Here is a 21040-nt window from a genome sequence, read left to right as displayed (position 1 = left end):
TAACTTATGAAATTAATTAAGGTTACACTTTATTTATTTATTTATTATTTAATGAAGAGACTCTTGGTTCTCCATAACTTGAGGACAAGTTATGGAGTCATAAAACCATTTAATAAGGAAAGACTCTTCATTTTTTTTTTTGTAATCGAAGGCATTTTTTTATGAGTTTTTAAGATTCATAAATGTGACTTTTCATATAACTTGAGGAAAAGTTACAAAAACACATTTTATGAACAACTTTTAGATTAATTTGGATTGAAAACTATTAACACATATTTTTCATTAATCTAAAAAATAACTCATAAAACAAGGTAACACAAAAAAACTTTTGGATTCCATAACTTATGGAGTTTAATGTTTCTTTTATGATGAAACTTTTCATGTTCCATAACTTAAGAACAAGTTATGAAATTCTTTAAAACATTAAGACCAAGTTTTGTAACTCCATAAAAAACGTTGAATCAATTTTTTTTAAAGCCTTTTCATATCCATAACTTATGGAGGTTTCAAAAAACTCTTTAGATCAAACTTTTAAAACTAATAAAATAATCATATAATTTTACCTTTTACTAAATTTGACCTAATCCAACTCATATAGAAAATGATTCAAATTTTACAATTAATTCGTTTTTCACAAAAACAAGTAATTATCTTAAAATTTGACAAACGTCATGTTTTTTTTCCTTTTTTTTCAACTTTGAAAATAAAACATTTGCATTAATATAACAGAAAACAACCAGGCTTTGATACAACTGTTGGGTTTTGAGCATTCTAACACTCCTATGGTGTACATGCAACCCTATAAACCTTGGATCTATGTTTTCTCTATTATACATGCAAATAAGAACTTTCCAAGGCTTTAATCCTAACTAGCATATTATGAACTTCTTATACTACAAAGTACTAGTTAGATGACATACCTTTTGATGTAGCTCGATATCTTCAAGCTTTAAGAGCTTAGCCCCAATAGTGTGGAAGCCTCAAATGGAATCACAAATCACCATAACACCTTGGAAGACTTTAGAGAATATGGATACTTGGTTCTCTCTAGTGAAATCAGCTAGCCCTTCTTAATGTACCACACTAGTGCCAATTTCACCAACCAATGACATCTTTATATATTATGGAGACTAGGGTTAAACCCATGACCTTTCATTTCATATGATCCGTGGGTTAAACACTCCATGGACTATCCATGAAAGCTTAGCCCAACCTAAATGAACTTGGCCCATTCCATATATATAAGAGTCCATATTTAATTAGTTCATTTTGATCACTTAATTAATTCTAAATTAAGTCTTGATCAATACTAATTAAATAATATGATTCCATATTAACATATTAGAACTTATAATATATTAATATAGATCATAAATATACTATTCTCAAAAGACTATCCATATAAATTGTGTCGGTGAAGTGCAACCCAAATGGACCATGCTGGGTCGGGTCAAGTACATACTAAATATAATTATGGACTTAGACATTGATCCAACACCTCTGCCCTAAACCGGGCTACAAAACACTCCCAAGACATAGTCTAGTGTCCAAAAAGTGCAATAGATCGCATAATCAATCCTTTCCAACCGATACAAGAGATCTAAGGAAAACCGGATCTCACAAACACTTATGCCACGCCGATCGTTCGGAGCTCATTGATGCTGAGATAATGTTGCCTATTCATGTGACCAACTGACCCCGACCTGGAATACACTTGATCCTGGGGTCACAAGCCTTCTCACTCCTTCGAGCTCGGAACTGATAGGGTGCAAACCTTGCCCTACAAAACGACAGTCCAATTCATCAATCAACCATTTCACTTCCAGCTGCAAAATCCCGGCTGAACATAATCATCACTCCTTTCTGGAGTTCCTACGACCCATATCCCAACCTCGAGAAAACCCCCGAGCCTCAAATCTATAAATCCACAAGCTAGACTCTCCCGATCAACCCGTAGAAATATAACGAGTACAGGGCATCTCCCTGCTCCCAGATAAGTATATCCTTCTGCTCATCAGATTATGCACCAATAACACGTCCCGGTCCTGGAAGACTCGTCTAGCTCCTCTTCCTTCCGTCGTTACAACTGCTAAGGCTGCCACTGTAACCGTCTCGGCAATGTATGCATGACGTTCGACAAAATACTCAACCATAGCGGTCTTTGTGTAACACCCAAAAATTTAAGCCAAAGTTAAACTTTCAAAACATGTCGAATTCATCAAAACATTACAACTTTGTTTTCAAAATACATTTATATCAGAGTTTTCCCAGAAACATAACATAATAGGAGGAGCTGTACGATCATGCCTTCGCCTTACCGTGATCCCTGAGGTACCTGAAACAATAAACTGAAACTGTAAGCCCGAGAGCTTAGTGAGTTACCCCCAAAATACTGATACACATACAGTCCACATAACCCTGTCACACAATAACATATCATAACAAACTGAGCAGAACAGCACATAGCGGGTCCACAACTTTACAGACTGGAATACCCCTGGGCCCACAGTGTGAGTCTGGAATGCCTACCGGGCCCTCAGCTCACATCTGGATTGCCACCGAGCCCTTAGTATGAGTCTGGACTGCCTACCGGGCCCTCAGCTCGTATCTGGAATGCTCCCAAGTCCTCAGTACGAGTCTGGAATGCCTACCGAGCCCTCAGCTCATATCTGGAATACTCTAGGGTTTGTTGGCTACCGCACGGAGTAGTACAACCTCAACCTATCCCACATAACATATCAACATGTAACAGATAATGCACATACAGGCAATCGATCAGTATCAAAGGTATTCCTACATGCCTACCCTCTAGCATGCATAACTAACTCATACTCAACATAATACAACTACTAGGATATCATATCCAATGGGCCGGCCTTGGTGCCTTAGACCCCTTAGTATAGTGAGGATAACCCACCTCGCAACTGTCGTCGGAACTAAGAAAGCTCAACTCCCAGATCCAACACGAACTCTACAACCTATATGTACCATACAACCATTTCCATAAATCTCCCAATTACCAGAAACCAATAGAATTCAACTGGTCAACCCTTGGTCCAAGTCAAAGTCCACAGTCAGAGTCAATAGTCTATGTTGACTCGACTCGCCGAGTGCAGGTCACCGACTCGCCGAGTTCTTCCTGAATGAGAAGTCGTGAAATCATTGATTTGCTCGTCGAGGTTCCTTTTTAACTCGTTGAGTTCATACGGGGCCAAGATTTGGAAGAAACCCTAGCCAACTCGCAGAGTCTTCTAACAACTCGCCGAGTTCAAGGCAATCTTCAACGAACTCACTGAGTTGTTCATCCAACTCGCCGAGTTCATGGCCATCTTCAACGGTCTCGCCGAGTTTCTCATTCAACTCGCCGAGTCCTTGCAGTTCTTAATCCATGCAGATGTTTTTTAAGCCATGGCAAGGTCCCAGATTACAGATCCAAGCTCCTAAGGCATGTTTATCACGTAAAGTTGCAAACTTTACGCACATGCAAGGCTCTAAAGGCCCTAAATGATCAACCTAAGCTCTTAATGGAGTTTTTACACCTTGGGAGAGTCTTATCCTTGAACAAACTGGGAACTTTATGAATCTAGAGGTCAAGGGAAGTCCAGATCTAAAGTTACAACTTCAGATCTTAGCTTAAACATGGAGAGCCCTTCATAACACCCATCCAAGAGAGGTTCAAAAGAGAAAATGATCTTAAGGAACAACCTAATACCTTCCAGAGAGTGATGACTGAGGAAATCCCTTAGCTTCCCACGAGTTCCTGGCCTTTCTTTTCCTTGCTACCTCAAGTGCTTCCTTCTCCAAGGTTACTCCTCCAAGCTTGAACACACCAAAGAACACACACACGATTTAGGGTTTGAGAGGGACAAGAAGCAGTAAGGGGAGGCTGGTGGAGGCCAATGATCCTTTAAATAGGGTGTAAAACCCCTAGAATTTAGGGTTTCATCTGCCAGCTCCTACTAGCCGTGTCCCTTAGTGGACTCGCCGAGTAGGTCACTAAACACACGTTCTATTCCCGCTACTACTCGACGAGTAGGGCAACCAACTCGCCGAGTAGGACATAAGGCCAATTATTCTTTATTTAAATTCATACATGGAATCGGGGCACTACACTTTAAAAGACCCACCCATCTTCGGAATCTATCGCCAAACAACCTCGATCGTCTCCTCCCGGAGGATCTCCCTGACACGATCCCCTGACAATGCTGGCCTATCATGGCTGCCAGCTCCCGATCCTAACCTGGATCCGGTCACAAGATGTCTTGTGACCACCATTATGGCAATACACCAAAATATCTCTAATAACCTTTAAAATGACAGGGAAATAACTCCAAAACCCAACCCTAGGGGTTGTGACTTCCTTGCTACACGTATAGGTCCTGTACTTTTAGTAGTATGGGCCCATACTACCTCCCACACCTACCCATATTTGTCTCAAGTATCATCATAACACCCTAACAATATACATAAATATAGCGAGCGCTTAAATCCGCACTCCTAGAGGAGTGCTAAAAATCTCATAACTGGCCTCCCGGCCTCTCACTGCCCACCCAATCCATGAAACTTCCACCAACCCTGCAGCATTAGTGTATACTAGCCACACATAACGTTGGACCCGATAGACTTTCGAATATCCAATTCTACCCTAAGTCCGAATCAGACATTCTCAGGCTATAAGATCTTGATTATGCACAACCGTGATGCATACACTAAACAACTATAGTAGGGAAGTCAATTTTATATAAGGAAAACCCTAGGCTAATAGGCATCATGAAATTAGGCAATTCTATCATGCAATTCCTGAAGATCCCTAGTGTCACACCCCGAAACCGATAGCGGAAACGTTCCGGGGCGGAGGACGTCATGTAAAGTATCACAACCAATGTACATAGCAAGCATAGTAAACACAAAACATTACATTACATAGGAATAATTACATTTGTTTGAAAGTAAAGTAATACATGTTTTAACTGTACACTAGTTTGAACAAAAGTAAAGACGTGTTTGCTAAAACGCTCCGTCTTCTCCAAAAGATCGCGGGTACCTGTCTAATGCGGACCTAAGAATACAAGCAGTTTGAAAATCAGCATAAAGCTGGTGAGTTCATAAGCGGTTTGTTTTCTGAAAATGAACAAGTTTCCTTTGGTTTCTGAAAAAGTGTTATCCCAAGAAAATCCCATATTTTGTTATAAGTAAAGTTTGGTTATCTGTTTGTTATACAAACTGATTATGAACAATTCTGTTATCCTAGGAAAAACCATTATTTTCCTTAAAAGTATGTAGTTGGTTATCGGTTTTGAATGTAATGTACAAGTATCTACCATACTTAAAGTGTTTGTGTGAAGTTTTCCTAAAAACCTAGTTACCCTTGAAATGTGTGTTAGTTTTAACACGTATATAAAACTATTGTGTGAAAAGTAAACTAATTCTTAAGGTTATTAGTTTACTAGATCCATTATTACCAACAAGTAAATCTCTGTTATCTAAATTGCGAGTTCCATAACCATACGATAGACTAGATATGACAATAAGTAGTCCAGTATCATTTTATGACTTTTGTCACCCTTGAACCTTTCGGTTCGACTGTAGCTAGCAGCTAGGTGCGGGGTTGTCAATCCCGTATAGATCTATACACTCAAGTCACGCTCTCCCTCCAAGAGATTCTGGTTACGGGGGCGGTCCTCCACTCGCGTATCTCTGTGGATTGTTTCCGAGGATGTGTCTTCAATTATTAAGATTAACAAATTTACAAGTAATAATGCGGAAATTCCTGTTTGTGATTCTAGTTACAAAGGGGGTCCTCCACTCGCGTATCTCTGTGGAGTGTTACCGAGGAAGTGTTATAATGTTTAGGGTAATGATTTTAACATAAATGAATTGGAAAATCATTGGTAAAATATACAATATAACACTATATAGTAAGATTTGCAATTAGTTTGAAAACTAACTCTGCAAGTCAAACAGTTGGTTAATACGGTTTCTAGTGTTAAAAGTATATTAAATTTGAAACATTTCAAATGAAATAATAAGTTTAAGTACAAGATATTCTTGTACTTTTGCTTGTATTCCCCCCTGAAAACATTGAAAAACACGGAAAAAGGTGTAGGGGTATGAACTCACCAGTCGAGAAATGTGTCAGTTGGATGCTAAGTGTCAGTTCGGGGCTTGAGTACACGCGAGGTTCCTATGTAATATGAAGAGATACATAATTGATTCTAATTAGACTTTGAACTACTAATTAGATAAGACAGTACATTCCGAAGCGCAAAAACACTTTATTTCAAGTGTTAGGAGTGACCCGGATAGCATCTATGGGTGTGTATGGCCTAAATATGGAGTTTTCTTTTCAAGAGTAAACTACTAAGGGAGTTTTCGGCCCTAAGACCATATCCCCATGATTTTACAGCCGTAAACTCATGGTGGGGGTGTTCGTGGGTGCTTAATGGTCTTAAAACTCTTGTGGAGTGATGTTAGGCTCAGTTTTACGGCATTGGAAGGGTAATTGAACAACATAAGGACCATTTGAGGAGTTTATGGAAGTAAACTAGGAGTTTACAGCTGTAAACTCTAAAGTACCCATTTTTAATATGTTTTGGTGATCCTAGGTTAAGCCCAAGTGTTTCTAGTCCAAAGTACAAGCCATGGAAGGAAGTTAGGGCACCATTTGACCACCACAAAGGAGTTTACGGCCCAGGAACCATTCCTAGGGGGTTTATGGCCGTAATATCCCTAGGGGATGGTTTCTTGCATGTTTAAGGTCCCTAACACAATGGTGGATGATTATAGACTTTATTCCAAGGCTTAGGAGGTGTTTAAGGGGCATTTTAACACCTTAAAAGGTGTTTACGGCCTAAGAAATGGTGTTTACAGTCCAAGCATGTTCTTGGGCCATAAAATCTTGTTTACCCCTCAAATGATAAGGTTTTGGTGTTCCAAGTCCACTATTGTAAGCCCCTAAGTCATATCTAAGCTCCAGAAGTGGTTTGGAAGGGTTTTGAAGCTCAAAAACACGATTTATGTGTGTTTGCGGCCTAGGGCTATTCTTGGGCCGTAAACACATGTTCTTGGTCCTATTTCATGAATTAAACACGAATTTGAAAGCTAAATGTATTATACTATGAGCTAGGAAGGATTACATACCAAATTGGAGCTTAAAAGGATATTTTTGGATCAAACTTTGAGTTTTTAGAGAGATAGAGAGTAGAGAGAGAGTGGAAAAGCTTGAAATGAAGCCCACTCAACTTTAAATATGGTTCGAGTTTGGGGCTCGGTGGAATTCTACCCAATACTGACGTTAAACGGGGCCTTTGGTCGTACCTGATTAAGCTGTTGTAACCCGACGTGGTCGAAACTAGAAATTTTCCAAATAACAATTTGGGATGTTTTCACATGTTCTTACTGTGTTCCGACTCTTATGAAGTCAAAATAAGAAGTTCCAATTTAATTAATTTAAACCAAAGTTAACGGAAAAATTGGAACGTAACGGTTTTACTGACAGAAACGAGTTACAATGACGGAAAGTTTTCGGATTGTGACACCTAGCCTAGTACTAGCATGTTGTTCTAACATATCACAATATCAAACAACAGTATGGTATTTTGGGGTCTACTTACTGGCTCTGGCTGATCGTACCCTTTGCATCCTCCTTTACTTATTTCAAAAAACCTTTTGAAAACCAATTTGAAAATCCATCCTTGATTTGAGACTAGATTCACACGAATGCTCCTCCAATTCACTCAAACCAAGGGTCTGATACCAACTTGTAACAACGTGAAAATTTACAACCAATTTAAACTTTTCAAAAACAACCCATATTCATTAAGTTATTACAAAAAGGTTTTCATTTCATTTATTATCAGAGTATCCTAGAACATCAACATAAAACTGAGGAGTGGTACCATCACGCCTTCGCCTTGCCACAGTCTCCTGAAGTACCTGAAACAATAAATTGAAACTGTAAGCCCGAAAGCTTAGTGAGTTACCCCCAAAATACCAACCACAATACCATACACATAACATATCATATCATAAATACAACAACCATGCATATCGAGTCTACAGTGTGACTGGTCCGCCCGCACCGGGCCTTCAGTCTATCTGTTCCACTCTCCAAGCCTCAGCACGTCTGGTTCGCCATCTTGGGGCCTTCAGCCTATCCGGACCACTTGTCGGGCCTTCGGTCTAACTGGTCCGCCCTGGGTATGTTGGCCTACAGCATGAAGCAGGACCCGCCTCAACCCAACCCCAGTCCAACAACCATGTAAACATAAACATATAATCATATAGCAATTCACAACTGATCAACCGATCTAGCAGATCACATAACATAGCAACATCCTAACCAGGGTACCGAGCTAACTGGTCTCTAACATATACCATCCTAACTACCAACCTTAACCAGGTCTCTAACATATACCATCCTAACTACCAGGATGCAGACATAGCAAAGCAATAACATAACAAACAACTACTTGGATTCCCATCCGATAAAGGGCCGGCCTTGGTGCCTTAGACCCTGTCGATACAGTGAGGATAACTCACCTGCAACTGCCAACTAAAGAATAAGATCACGCTACTCCGACTACCTACACGAACTCCACCACTAAAGTTTGTTGTGACATTAGGGAATTGTACAAAGAAGAAAAAGGTTTTAATGGGTATTTTCTATGAAACGATTTGGAGTATGTGGAAAGAAAGAAACAAAAGAACTTTTAATTAAACTCGGATTACCCCTACAAAGGTCGCGAACATATTCAAGTCAATGGTGTTCATGTGGTTCAAACACAGTAGAAATGAAGGAGCTTATAATTAGATAGATTGGTGTGTTAATCTACTCATGTAATAGGCATAACAGGTGTCTTCTATCTTTCTACGTCATGTTGGTGACTTATGTTTCGTTTAGTTTTGTTTCACTTCTTCCATGCCTTGTTGCTTGCTAGGTAGGGTTCTTTCTTCTTTCTCTTTTATTAATAAAAGACAAAACATGCAAAAATGGTCCCTGTGGTGTGCATTTTTTCTAAGGTTTAGTCTAAACCTCAACTTTTTTTTGGCTTCGTGGTCCTTTTGAGCTAGTTTCGTTACAGATTTGGTCCCTCAGTAAACTTAAATGACTTTAATATTGTAACACTGTGAAAATTTACAACCAATTTAAACTTTTCTAAAACAACCCATATTCATTAAGTTATTACCAAAAGGTTTTCAATTCTTTTATTATCAGAGTATCATAGAACATCAACATAAAACTGAGGAGCGGTACGATCACGCCTTTGCCTTGCCACGGTCTCCTGAAGTACCTGAAACAATACACTGAAACTGTCAGCCTGAAAGCTTAGCGAGTTACCCCTAAAATACCAACCACAATATCATACACATATCATATCATATCATAAACAGAACAACCATGCATATCGAGTCTACAGTGTGACTGGTCCGCCTGCATTAGGCCTTCAGTCCACCCGATCCACACTCTCTCAGAGTCTACAGTATGACTGGTCCGCCCGCACCGGGCCTTTAGTCTGTTTGGTCCACTCTCCGAGCCTCATCACGTCTGGTCTGCCCCCTTAGGGCCTTCAGCCTATCCGGACCGCTCACTGGGCCTTCAGTCTAACCGGTCCGCCCTGGGTATGTTGGCCTACAGCACAAAGCAGGACCCTCCTCAACCCAACCCCAGTCCAAAAACCATGTGCACATAAACATATAATCATATAGCAATTCACAACTAATCAATCGATCTAGCAGATCACATAAGATAGCAACATCCTAACCAGGATATCGACCTAACCGGTCACTAGCATAGTATCACCCTATATACCGTGATACCGACCTAAAGCAGGTCTCTAACATATACCATCCTAACTACCAAGATGCAGACATAGCAAAGCAATAACATAACAACCAACTACCCGAATTCCCATACGATAAAGGGTCGACCTTGGTGCCTTAGATCCTGTCGATATAGTGAAGATAACTCACCTGCAACTGCCGACTTAGAGAAATAAGACCACGCTGCTCCGACCACCAGCACGAACTCTACCACTGATCATTAACAAATAACCAAAACCAATAAACACCAAAAATTACCAAAATACCCTTGGAAGTCAAATTGGTTAACCCTTGGTCCAAGTCAAACTCCTCAGTCAAAGTCAACCTTTCTGGTTGACCCTACTCGCCGAGTCAACCCGTTGACTCGTCGAGTTCCTATGCTCAGAAACTCCCATGCCACGAATCAACTTGCCAAGTCTCCCCAAGACTCGTCGAGTCCAACAAGCTCTGAGTCCCTTCCTGCTCAACTCACTGAGTCGTCCCTCGACTCACCGATTCACAGCTCAACAAAAAAGGTTAGGACTTCTCGACCAGATTCGCCAAGTCTAACAACAGACTCACCGAGTCCAAGGCAATCTTCAACAGACTCGCCGAGTTGTTCTTCCAACTCGCTGAGTCCATGCACATATTCATACAACTCGTCGAGTGCACCCATGTGACTAGCCGAGTCTCTTCAGTTCTCATTCCAAACAGAGGCTTTTCAAGCCATGCAGGGACTCCAATCCATAGATCCATTCTTCTACTACCTAACCCTCACATAAAGTTTCAAATTTTACATGAAGGCAAGGAGATATAAGCCCAAAACACTTCTAGGGCTAGGGTTAAAGACAAAGGGCTTCACCAATGACTCTTAGATAGGAACTTTATAACCTTAAGGGCCATCACAAGTCTAGATCTGAAGTAGAAACTTCAGATCTAAGCCTCAAACTCGAGATAGCTCCCAACAAGCTAATGAATCCCAAATCAACTATCATTCATGAAATAACAAGGAAGTAGCTTAGGGTAATGTCCTCTTATGTTAGAGATGAGTCTAAACTGATGTAGACTTCAGATCCACAAGCTCTCTTGATGCTATCCTCAAATTCCTCCAACTTCTTTTCACCAATTTCTACTTCCAAGCTTCAATCTTCTCAACAATGGAGTCTCTCACGATTTAGGGTTTCTTTGGAACACTTAGGGAAGATAGAGGATGAAATGAAAGCATATTATTCTTTAAATAGGGTGTAAACCCTAGGAATTAGGGTTTCTCATTCCAGCACGGACTCGTCGAGTCTAACCTCCGACTCGGCGAGTCCAATCACCTAACATGTGCCCAACACATGCTTAGACTCACGAGTTGCAGCTCCTACTCGCCGAGTCCCTCTTTTCCCAACTTACACTTTACCCCTCCTAAACTCTTGATTCTGACTTGGGATGTTACAATTCTCCCCCACGTAAATTAGGCTTCATTCTCGAAGCGTGCTGCAGCACACAATTCCTGATAATACTCCCACAATGCATCTCCTGGTATCAATCGACCTGGACTCCTCCGAACATTGCTATCAAACCTCTATAAAGTCCAACTCTTCCCTCCCAGAGTTATGACAACTGATTCAAGCCGGCCACCGGCTTCTTTGTCTGATAACAACCCTTACTAACCAATGATCACCCGATGATACTTTCATTACTCCAAATCACAACAATCACTTGACTCTTACAAAACTAGATATCATCCTGAACCACCGGGTCCTGACACGGTACCAACTGCTATCCCTTTCCTCGCTTGTCATAACTTTATCGAATTTACTACTAGGACTTATCCCGCTTCCTTTCCGAATCCAACTCTTTTCTTTCTGTTCTGACAGGATGACACATCCTTCAGCTCCCGAGCAACTCCCATGAGCTCTCCTCCGCAATTACATACACATGATGAACCTGCCCTAACATCCTTGGGCTGGAAAAACCCGACACACTGACGATACCTCCAGACATCCCCATGATGAATTACCACTACATACATAACCCATGATCACACCCATACCTGGATTCCAAGGACCTACCCTTGCATCTCCTCCAAACTCCTCTAGTCCTACACCACCGGAATCCCTTTCACGACCTCAACGGACACCTAACCCTGATGTGCTTCCATACCACTGGCACAATTACCATGCTCACTAAACGTATCTGAAATACTTTCAATCATCCATTTTCACTACTGCTTTCACTTTCGTGAACCAACACTCCCTCTCGGAGTTACATACCTTTCCCTTTCCTTATCCAAGGAAGTCTACTTGAACATCTCGATACTTCAACAAGTTCCACGGTGCTCACACCCCACTCTACACTATTCCATCATAGAGTAACCGCTATTCCATGCATCACACACACTCTGAATCCGCTCGCAAGGACTCTCAGGTCCATGTACTGCCTTGCACTAACATGATTCATACCCGGGCTAGACCTACTATTTGCTATTGCATCGCGACATACTCAATCCATCTCTTCATATAGATCTATCAAAACATACAGAGTCTTCAGCATGACTGGACCGCCTTACCAGGCCTTCAACTAATCTGGACCACTCTCAGAACCTTCAGCATGTCTGGACCGCCCTCCAGGGCCTTCAGCCTGTCTGGACCGTTCTCCGAGCCTTCGGTCTGACTGGTACGCCCACCGGCCTTCAGTCTCCCCAGACCGCTCAGACTATCATACATCATCCTGAACTATCCTTCCCGGGAATCTCTCCCATACATACTATTCTAGCCCTCTAGGGGTTCCGTACTCCAACTCCATTCCATTTACTCAGATCCCAGCCTAATCCTAGGCCCACAACAACCAATCACCTTTTCTGAAAACCTTGGTATGTATCCCGCCCCATTTGTCTGTCACTTACTCATACCAGCCCACACTCTTGGCTGACTGAAACACTGCTGAATCCCAAACAGCTAATCAACCTCTAATGCTTGTCGATCCTCCTGAGAATTTTCCAATTCTCCCCACTTAGAGCACTCACTACCAACCACCGGTGACTCAACCGGCATAAATCAATCATCCCTACTCAACATACTCCTCTTATCCATGAATTGATTTCCTCTGAAACGAGCAACCTCCACAAAATCACTTCCCAGCATCCCACATCACGAACCCTAAGGGAGTTTGACTCTCCGCTGAACACTTCTCAAATCACAGTTGCTATACTCGACAACAAAACCATACAACCAAATTCTGACCATCAATCCCTTGGATGCTAACCGCCTACGACTCCTAGTAACTAACACTCCCAACCAAACCATGAAACACATAGAACGACGAATAAAATACAACACTACATAAATAGCCAGATAACCAGACAACAATGAAACGAAAACATACCCGCAACTACATCCGGCCCTGCCCTGAACTCCTCTGATGTGAGCTGAAAAGCGCGCCCCTGAGCCCTCGGAGGCTCCGCTCCACCGTGACCCCTACCAGTATTCCTCATAGTAGACGGTGCTGGAACCTGCATCGATCTAGAAAAAAGCTGTGGACAGTTGGCCCTCAAGTAACCAACCTGATGGCAATGATAACAAATCCTCAAATCCTGAACCGAGGCTGACTGACAACAATCCCTCGCATAATGAACCTCTTTCCCACACTTGCGGCACACACTACCAGACCTATAAACTCCGGTATGATCCTTTCCGCACTTCTCGCAAGTACGGATGCTCTGACTTCCCAAATTGGAATCAACGGTCTTGGACCGTTTCGGCACCTGCTGCGACTGCACCGGGGCCTGCCTCTGCTCTCTCAACTGCAACTCAATCTCCAACTCACGCCACCGAGCGGCCTCCTGCAAACTCCGGTAAGGTCTCACACTTCTGCGTAGACAGAAACTGCCTGATATCCCTCTTGAGCATACTCAGATATCGGGACATCTAAGCCTGCTCTGAAGCAAACGCAGGGCAAAACATCACTCTCTTAGTGAACATCCTGGTGATCTCCGTCACCAACTCTAAATCCTGCTTCAGTTCCAAGAAATCTTGAGCCAACCTCTCCCTCTCAACCCGTGGAACATAACAGGTAGTGAACATCTCCTGGAACTGATCCCATGTTACCGCAACTCGCTGCGTATCAGAATACGATCCCATAGTTAACCTCCACTAATCCTTTTCCCCGAGTGCTACTTCATCTTAGCAATGTTCTTGAGGTAACAAGTTGTTACCTTGACCTTTTTCTATCTAGATCTATGCATGTGTGAGATTAGGGCCATTTTAGCATTTTTGTTATGTTATTTTGGGTATTAAATGTGATCTGAAGTTGCAACTTCATATCTAGGATTATCCTGGTCTGTAAGATGATAAAATCTTAGCCTTTAGTGAGTTAACACATTCTTCATCCCTTAGAACCTCTTCTTTTGCTTGATTTGGTCCATATCACCTTGCATGTACGTAAAGTTTGCAACTTTACGTAAGAAGTGTGCCTTAGGAGCTTAGATCTGCATTATGGAGCTTTAGAGTTGCTTAAAATCGTCTGGATAAAGAAACGACTGAAGGGACTCGACGAGTTGCATGGCCAACTCGGTGATTCCTATAGACATTGTCATGCAAGGATTTCTGCATGGACTCAGTGAGTTAGTAGGAAGACTCAGTGAGTCAACCAGGGTTTTCTACGTTTAGACATGCATGGGCTCGGCGAGTCAGTCATGGATTTCTGCATGGACTCGGTGAGTCAGTAGGACGAATCAGTGAGTCAATAGGATACTGATCTGTTAGATCAGTATCATGGTAGATAGGATGGTATTATGCATTTATGTGGCTATGGTCTGTTAGATCGGTTTGCTTGTCTATAGACTGTTATTTGATTATCTGTTATATGTGCACATGTTTGATTGGTGGTTGAGACTTATCTACTTTGTGTGAAAGCCAATAAGCCTGGGCATTCCAACATGTTGGTTGTGGGCCGTGAGTATTCCATCCCGCGGATGATTGGACTCATAATATGTGGGCATTCCAACCCGTTGGTTGTGGGCCTGGGGTATTCCATCTCGAGGATGATTGGACCCATAGTATGTTGGTATTCCAACTGGATGGTTGAGGGCTTGGGGTATTCCAACCCGATGGTTGACTGGATTCATAGTATGCTATTTATGATTATATGTGTATCATTGTGTGTACGGGTAATTTGGGGGAACTCACTAAGCTTTAGGCTTACAGTTTCAGTTTTTGTTTCAGGTACATCAGATGATCGCGGGAAGGCAAAAGTGTGATCGTACCGCTCCTTACATTTGTGTTTATGTTTGTAGGATACTCTGATATTATACTATTTTGAAAACAAACTTTGTAATGTTAAATGGTTTTGAAATGTTTTAAAAAGTTTAAGTTTGGCATGATTTTATGGATGTACACCAGACGGAACCAAACCCTTTCCCACCGTTTCAACTCTACCATATCCATTCCTTTAAAAATTTCAAAGACCTTTTTGACCTCCATGAAAGCAACACGAAGATTGAGTTGCAGATCGGAGTGGTGGTGGTTTCCAGTTTTGCTAGGGTTTGCAGCGGAGGATTGAAATCAATCTGCAGTTGAGAGGAAAGAAGGTGGATTCATCTTTCTTATTTGAGCTTGCAAACCCTCGTTTCAGAGCTGGAGCAACAACATCACCAGAGAAGAAGAGAGACGGATGGCTGAAACCATAAACAACGATGGATTTGAAAATTTGTTCGAGTTGCCATAAGTGGTGTTGAGAGGAGATAAATACCTACATCGAATTTGTTTTGTCTTCAAGATCTGAATCTGGGGAGGGTGATTTAGTGGAAGCCATGGTTTTGAACATTAGTTGGGAACCCCTGTTCTTCACCTCGTGCAACCTCAGGTGTCTGATTCAACTTCAATTTCTGGTTTTGATTTGGGATTCAAGTTCGTCGAAAGCATGTGAAGCAACTTAATGTTTGTTCTTGAAGCTCATTTCCAAAAACTTGTTTCCAGATCTGTTTTAAGGATTTGTTATTGGACTCAGATCTGAACATGATATGTGCTTGAGCCCAAATCTAAATATGATGTTCTTGAAACTCATTTGGACCTGTAAAAATAAAAGGGATAAGAGAGAACTCGACCATGATCTTGTGTTCTTGAATTTTCATTTTCAGATATCATAAACACATAAAAACACACACATAGAGAGAGGCCCCTCTTATTTTTTAATTATTAAAATATATAAATAAGTATTAAACATTAAAAAATTGAAAGAAAAATAAATAATAAATACCCCAAGGGTATTAAAGACATTTCAGTTTACTAAGGGACCAATTTCGCAACGAAACTAGCTCAAAATGATCAGAAAGGAGGTTTAGACTAAACCTTAAAAAAAAATGCATATTACAGGAACCATTTTTACAGTTTTGTTTTAATAAAATTTGCTGATTAAAAAAAAATAAAAAAGAAACGGTAATGTGTTTTTAGCGGTTGCATCTTAAACACGTCTGGCTATGTGTGTATGCATTCCATTTGACAATGACAAAGTCATGGTCGACCCATACTGAAAAGCCCTTTTGACTGGGGTGTCAAGCAAACCAACCCCAAAAGTATTAATGTGGTTTGATTTTTTATTTCTTGAAACGGATATCGGTCTTCATTGCATATGAATTTTCAGCTACGGAAGAACAAATATATATTAAGGTTAATTAGGAAAATACCAAAATAGACGGGCTCTTTTCACATACAAAAACGGTAATTTTGTAGGATTAATTATTAAAATATTCAATAATATGAGAGATGATAATTTATTGCGGTAAATTACAAATACCAAAACGGATGAGTTCTTATACTCATAAAATACCGTTATTAATCAGAAAATAATTATCTGTTTTTGCGAAATGCTATATTATTATTATCTTTGTGTTTAATGCTAAGCAAATCAAACAACTAGCTAATTTGTTAATAGATCACGGAAGCATAGTAAACGTAGGAGAAAACAACCCAAACTCTAATGAACGATCTAACTTCCAATATGTGAGAAATTAAGAAACTCCATATAGGCCACGTTGCTTGTAGTAGCTTCGTATTTCTTCTTTTTTGTATTATGTAACCTCCTTGTTCATTATTTTTGGTTTTTATTTATTTATGTTTTTAAGTAAAGGCCATCAGAAAATCTTGTCAATCATGTGTTACTTTAAGTATCGATTTTTGTTTTTGAGAAGGCAAGATGGGCTCCTCTATACGAAGACTGATATTCAAGTTTTAGCTCTTTTAATTGAATTTGTTTCAGGGCTAGGTTGAAGGGTTGAACTCCTTAGATTGGTTTGATTGTATTGTTTGACAATTTTCTCTCACTAACATGTATTAATATATACGTACATATACATATACAACCTAGTGTGAATGCAAATAAACAATGTAGTCAATGAAGATGCGTTGTGAGGTTTGTCAAAAATTTACCAATGAGTTATGAGTGGCACAGAATTCTGGTCCCAATTTCTCGGTGGCTGCAGCCCCAAATGTCAATTTCCCTTTCGGTTTCATTTGTAGACATGCAATCAATTCCTTTGTCCCAAAAAACGCTGGGTGGACAATGATTTGGTTTGTAAAAAAAAAAAATCTTTGAATTGGATCGATTAGTTCAAAAAATTTGAACTTGATTTTGTCAAAAGAATGTGACACAAAACAACGAAATTTGCAACGTCAGGAATTCAAGTACACAGTAAAAGTTTATAAATTATAATCAATATACAAGGAGATGAATACTAAAGACAATATTTTATATTATTTATAATCAAGATCAATTTGCAATCAGAGTAGAATTATGTATAATTATACCCCGCAATTTAAGGCTTACAAGAATCTGACAATTTTGATTTGTTATTCAGATGGACAGGTTTAAACTCGTATACTTGTAGCCATGTGACAAGTTATTATAATATTATTGTTTGTAGTTGGTTTATTGATGCACATTTGTTAATCCAGTAAGTAATCAATCATGTAACTTTGCATGATGAAAAACTTCAAATCGGAAGTGAAGAAGAGATCGATGAGATGAAACACAAAAACGTAGCGAAAGCAATGAATACATAAACATGATAACCAACTTCGATTCCTATATAAAACTGAATAAGAATCAGAACATACAACACATCATCTATACGAGTAGTTAAATAATTAGCAATGCAAAGAAATCGAATCTGATTACTTAAAATGCGTTGCGTCTACAAAGAAATACTCGATGTTTACAAGCTACGTGTCTATCTATCGATGAAGATCTTGAAGAGATACCACGAGTTCATAATCGATCCACCATTAATTTGCTTTTTGACTGGCTTCTCGTCGAACAAATGGAATCCGAAGGCTTCGTTGTTGCTTATGGTTCTTCTTCAACTTAACGCTAGCACCACTGCCGACTGATCTGTCTTTTCTCAAAACACATACATCTCCATCGCATACAAATTTTCCGGTGGGTGATGTTTCTGAAAAGCAGTTGAAGAAATCGAGCAAGGAGGCCATCTGTAAACTAAATGTATGTCTGTATACAGATGCTCGATCCTTGTGTTTGTGTTTGTGTTGTGGATGGATGAGCATATGATCGATGTATATTTATATGTATAAAAACACACAGCAAAATAATATTAAAGAATTGGCAAAAACCTGAACAACTGCGTGTGGAGAAGAAGTCTGGTCAATGGAGATGTGCTGCATGTGGAATTTACCAACGAGTGGCGCATGTAATATAATAAAACATTAATATATGCATATTTGATACTCCTTTTGCCCAATAAATAATGTAAAGCAATAAAAACATGCCAAATAACACTATCTATATGTATAATCTTTAAAACTTTATAAATTAGTTCATAAGCAGGTACCAAATCCGGGTCGGACAAGGCGATCAGGACGGGTGACGATTATACCTACATGGTAAAAACTAAAAAGGACTTCGTTATGGGCAAGAATTGAATTATGATCAACTATGGATTAGTAGTATTTGAATTGTATTTTAATTTTAGGGGATAATGACCGTTTGCTTTAGGAAGGTTGGTTGGTTTTTTTTTGGTCTAAACAATGGCAAAAAGGTAATCTTGGAAAATATTACTATGTTTCTTCTTTCTCTTCTATGGAGTCAATTCCCTCAGAGAATGTGGGTTACACCCCTAGCTGAACGTATTTACTAGTGCGTTCATTGCGATGAACGAAACCATATGTCGACTACTATTGAAAGAGCGAGCCCATGCTCCGAACCAAAAGATTGAACAACTATCCATATAGTCGGCCAAATACCATAAATCGATGGGATTCATCAGAGATCAAGAAGCAACAATCCCCATATCCATGTGATTGGATTTGCCACGCTTCAATGACACTGTACCAGAGACCCGGTTTTTTTGCAATGGAAGAATACTTTGGCCTCCATGAGACAATAACATATCAACGACTCCATATTGTCAGAGTCATTATGGATGGAGATGCCGCCATATGGTTTCGTTGGATGAAACGAAATAACATGATTACAACTTGGGAAAGTTTTCTGGAAAACGTTCGAACCCGTTTCAGATCTTCTAAGTAAGAAGATCCACAATGAGCCCTTTCTAAACTACTCCAACGCATAACACTAATACAATACCAGGCCGAATTTGAAAAACTCGTGAATCGGATAACTGACATTAATAAAAACCTACTTATCTCCTTCTACACTTTGGGGTTAAAACCCTCGTTACAATTAGAACCACTGGTTACCAAACCCCAAACCATAGGTGAAGCTTTCGCCTCGGCCAAAATCTCAAAATCCCGTTTTGATGATTAGTGGTCTGCAAACCCTCGTGAGAGGTAGTGGGGTTCTTCACCAATTGTCGCAACCAACAACCACTGGCTATCCGCATCAACAACTACATGATCAGCACCAATAATCACTCATATTATTAATGATCAACCCAACCCACTTAAACAACCTCTCCTACCAACGCCACACTCGAGCAACTCTTTCAAATCAAAGCCACCAATTAAATGGATTTGATGCGCACAATAGTACCTACTCGTTTTAAATTTATAACCTAACTTAACTTAACTAAATATGCACTTATAGGCAGTGTACCTAATCATATTATATCTTGGATAAGTCGGGTGTCGAACACAGAGAAATGGATTCAACTAATTAATCTAACTAATTTTAGTTAAACTAAAAAAACAAAGTTTGATTGGGGTTTTTTTTACTGATTTTGCAAGATCAGAAGAATTTAAATCAAGTAATATCAACTAACAAATAAAGAAAACAAATAAACTTCAAGAATTAAAGTGTTTCTGCTTAGATCCGATTTCACCTTCTCTTATGGTTGATTTCTAGTGGATAAAATATTTTGATTACCAATTTGTTAACTAGCTATTATGATCAAATTTCTAGACTTATCAATTTATGAATTACCATGCAATGACCAAGCACAAGTTAAACACCAGATCGATAATGAACACAATTGGACTATGAATGATAGTAACTACTTTCCTATGATCAAGTTAAGCAACCAAGCACAAATTAAGACTAATTATGTTCTCTAACACAGTTAAAGTTACTAGCTTTAATTACTTTATTTAAGATGTTATTAATCCTAGCTCTAATTATTTAATGATCATAAACAATTAGGTGACAAATTCATGCAATTAGAATGGTCAACTATTACATTGAATCTGATTAATAAGCAATATAAGCTAGAACTAAACATGTTAGGGTTTAAATATCAAACATAAGTAAAATCACCATATATCATCCAATAAATGAAATCAACACATAAGGATTTGGTTCAGCTTCACCAAATAGAAGTAAAGGGTTTCTAGCCTCTCATGATAGTAGAAAAACACAAAAACTTATGTAATTAAGACTAGCCATGAGCAAACCGATTAAATCTATGTGTAATTCTTCTAATCTTCTTCAATTCTTAAGCTCCACTTACTTCTCAATCTTCTCCCAAGTTTCCAGAGATCTTTAGTCGCAATTCCCCTCAGAAAAACTGACTAGAAGTCTCTACATTCGACCTAATAATCGAATACTTATAGTTTCCATAAAACTAGTCCACATCATGGTATTCTTCAAAATCCCGTATTCTCCAAGTCAACATTAATGACCAGGAACCTTCCATTCCCCACGTCGTGGTGGAAGATCACCATGCCGTTGTATTCTATCTTCAAGTCTTCTTTTTCTTCATTTCTGCTTTAGCTTATCCATTCCTGCTTCCTTTTTGTCCCAAGCATGTCTTTGCTACTACAAAAATTTCAAACATAATAAGCAC

General features: G+C 39.6%; 1 long non-coding RNA gene across 1 annotated transcript; it reads right to left on the bottom strand.

Moving 5' to 3' along the window:
- Window positions 1–9092: 9092 nt before the first annotated feature.
- On the bottom strand, window positions 9093–15954 carry LOC145018801 (uncharacterized). The gene is made up of 3 exons (XR_013667170.1): window positions 15542–15954; window positions 13174–15463; window positions 9093–9293 (listed from the first exon to the last, which is right to left on the bottom strand). It is a non-coding gene; the product is annotated as an uncharacterized LOC145018801 (long non-coding RNA).
- Between the last annotated feature and the right edge of the window lie 5086 nt (window positions 15955–21040).

This window comes from Lactuca saligna, chromosome 9, assembly GCF_052625555.1.
Source record: "Lactuca saligna cultivar CGN05327 chromosome 9, ASM5262555v1, whole genome shotgun sequence".
Classification (NCBI taxonomy): domain Eukaryota; kingdom Viridiplantae; phylum Streptophyta; class Magnoliopsida; order Asterales; family Asteraceae; genus Lactuca; species Lactuca saligna.
This window is presented reverse-complemented; position numbering and strand designations above follow the sequence as displayed.